Source organism: Panicum virgatum, chromosome 9N, assembly GCF_016808335.1.
Source record: "Panicum virgatum strain AP13 chromosome 9N, P.virgatum_v5, whole genome shotgun sequence".
NCBI classification, from domain to species: Eukaryota; Viridiplantae; Streptophyta; class Magnoliopsida; order Poales; family Poaceae; genus Panicum; species Panicum virgatum.
In genome coordinates this window covers 64,180,892-64,184,048 of record NC_053153.1, presented here as the reverse complement: position 1 = coordinate 64,184,048, position 3,157 = coordinate 64,180,892, and the positions used below count along the sequence as shown (strand labels likewise).

At 53.3% G+C, this 3,157-nt stretch overlaps 1 long non-coding RNA gene across 2 annotated transcripts; it reads left to right on the top strand.

Moving 5' to 3' along the window:
* Positions 1-1,227: 1,227 nt before the first annotated feature.
* On the top strand, positions 1,228-2,685 carry LOC120688220. 2 transcript variants are annotated; one of them, XR_005681004.1, is made up of 3 exons: positions 1,228-1,497; positions 1,588-1,665; positions 1,795-2,685. It is a non-coding gene; the product is annotated as an uncharacterized LOC120688220 (long non-coding RNA). The 2 variants fall into 2 exon arrangements; XR_005681003.1 differs by having other exon boundaries at positions 1,232-1,665.
* Positions 2,686-3,157: the final 472 nt, after the last annotated feature.

Sequence of the window (3,157 nt, the reverse complement as noted above, 5' to 3'; positions counted from 1 at the left end):
TGGGCTCGGCATTGTTGGATCCAATAGCTCTGTCATAGTCGTACTTTTGCACAAGACACAGGACCTGCTTCAATTCATCGATCATGCATCGTGCCTCCTGCACATCGCTGAAGCTATCTCAACTCGGAGAGCAAGAGCGATCAGCGGCAGCAAGGTGCCAGCCGTCTGTAAACACGGTGGCGAGCTCACCGGCCGCCTCCATTGTCGCCTTGTCAGAACGTCAAGCACGTACGCAACCTTGGACACCGCAGCGGAACTATGATCTTGTCCGTTGTCGCCAACACCATCGATATATCCGTGCATCCTAGCAGCAATCTACTAAAACTTTTCGGGTGGTGGTGGTGATCCCCCCGATCGATAAAATCTAGTCAGGTGGCACCAGGGCGTGAATCGACCGGCGGGCAGGCCAAAGCTAGGGCGGCAAGCGTACATACATGGCCGCTAGCGCTGCTGGCTGACACGAATCGCCTGCTCCGATACGCCTCCCACGGCGACGTCACGGATGCTACTGGCCAGCGGTGCACAATGCACGCTGCTCGCCGCCCGTGGCTCGCCTCCCGGCGGCCGGGTCGCCGGAAAGATATTAACGGTGGCCCGTGGCTGACTTCCTCCGGTTTCTCGTGGCCACAGGCCAGGTAGACAGCGACGGCCAACGGTGCCGGAGGCCTTGCCGGGAGCGTTCGGGATTCACCCGGCGTTCTCGTCCGCACGCGCGCACCCTTGACACTTCGAGGTGGTGGATTTTATGTTCCTACTGCGGAGTGCGTGTGCATGCTGCTGCGGCGAGCCGGCGGCAGGGGACGGATGACCCCACCGGCGGACCGGCCGGCCCGCCGGACCGCCAGGTAGCCGGTAGGTGTGTTCTCGTGACCGTGCGCGCTGGCGGCTGCACGTACGCCGTCCGCCGCTCGCCGCCCGCCGGGTCGCCGGAAAGATATTGAAGATGGTTGCCCGTGGCTGCCTTCCTCCGGGTTTTCGTGGCCACAGGCGGGGCAGATAGCAACGGTGCCGGCCGGCGTTCTCGTCCGCACGCGGTGTGTGAATCGCCGCGGACCTGGATAACATCGTTGACACCTGACAGGCCGTGGTGGTGGGACTTTCCTACCGCGGAGTACGTGCGGCTGCGGCCACAGACGACAAGGGACGGACGGCGACCCCACCGCCCGGTGGAACCAGATCCTCTGACATAGTTGGGAGTATACCAGAGGGACGTCAACCTCCCTGCAGCGTTAGATTCATGATCGATGGTGCGTGAGATCAACAGAACAAAAACAAGACCCTACGGCCCATTAGACAGCCCAAGATCAACTTAAACAGCCCAGTTGCCTGCACACGAGCGAGCAGAGAGGGAAAAGACGCACACGGTCGCAGAAACGGCGCGAGGCCGACGGAAAAGGGCGCGAGAACCAGAGAAAGGGCGCAAGAACCAGACAAAGGGCGCGAAAAATACCATCGCCGGAGGGGACGAGCTCTGGCGACAAGCTGCTCTTCAATCGTGTAAGTCTGATCTTGCTCCTAACATCTTCAGCTGAATGGTTGAGATTGTTGTGAAGCGGTTGATCATCAGATTGTTCTGAACTTGATCAGGTGGTTCCTTCTCTCATGAAAGAACCACCTGGTTGAGATGGAAGAAGAGGGCAACAAAGCAGACAATGAGTCCAATGCGTAAGTAATACAACCCACTTTTTATGTGATATTAGATGGTTTTAGTTGCCCTATTGCCAAGTACTGCTGCTACTTGTTTGTTCTTTGCAATTGCACAAGTTTGTCGCTTATGTTAATTTTCTATTGCAGAGCTATACTACCAGATTTCATACCTCAAGTTGGCATGGAATTTGGAAGTTCAGATGAGGCTTGGGCATTTTGGCTTCGTTATGGTGGGCACAGAGGCTTTGAAGTTAGAAAAAGGTACACAAACAAAAGGGAGTCTGATGGCAAGATTACATCATGTAAATTTGTTTGTGCAAATGAGGGTCATCGAGTAGCAGACAAAAGGGATCATTTAACAAAGTGCCCTCGAGCTGAAACTAGAACAGACTGTCAAGTTCACATGAATCTTAAACTTGATAGGAAAAAGGAAATTTTTAAGTATCTTATGTGTTTTTGGAACACAATCACAAACTACACCTTCCTGAAATCTTACACTTAATGGTGTCGCGGAGAAAAATTCCAGATTTACAAGCATTTGAAATTGAAACAGCAGATGATGCTGGAATTGGACCAAAAGCTGCGCATGAGTTGGCTTGTCGCCAAGTTGGCGGACCACTCAATCTTAGCTACACCCTTCGTGATCACAAGAATTATTTACGGTCCAAGCGCCAACAAGAATTATTTACGGTCCAATCTGCAGGGACCAATTATTGATGACTTTGATGGTGAAGAGGCTTTGATGGACAAGGAGAAGGATTCCAATGAGAAGATGGCCCTCAAAAGCTTCACCCAACTCTTGACTGGACCAATCAGTGATGATCTTCTTACTGGAGATTTATTGTAGTAACTCGGGTTTGCTGTTTTGCTCCAAGTGGGCATATGCGTTCACCTTTCTTTTGCTATTTTGCAAGCATCCTAGAAGCATGGATAACTTTAGTTCTGTGTAATTTATGTATTTACCTTCCTGTGATTTGAATGTATGAATGCATTTGACAGCATGCAGAAATCTCTGCAGGAATCTCAACATTTTCTCAACATTTTGTCTGCTACTGCTTCTCAACTAGCTTGTGCTGCTGGCTTCTCAACTTGCTTCTGTTGTCCTCCACCAAAAGATTGTATGCAGTAGTTGTCCTTCCTCATTACGATGGTGTGAGCTTAGCAGCACCGGCCACCTCCCCTTGGCGATGTTGCAACTGGCGGCCAACCTCCGCCGCTGCCTACAGCCGTGGTCAGGCCCCCTGGCGGAGGCGACTCCACAACGGCGGATGGCAGGGCAGGGACGGCCAATGGATGGAGAAGCGAAGGTGCGGCATTTGAACGGCGACGAGCGATCCGAGACAGCCGGTGGCGGCCTGGTGCGGTAAGCGGCGGCGAGGTAGCCGGTGGCGGCGGAGCACGGTGGGCGGCGGTGAGGTAGCCGGCGGCCGCGGTATTTTTTTTCACGGAACAGAAGCATCTGGGCTGTTTAAGTTGATATTGGGCTGTCTAATGGGCCGTAGGGTCTTGT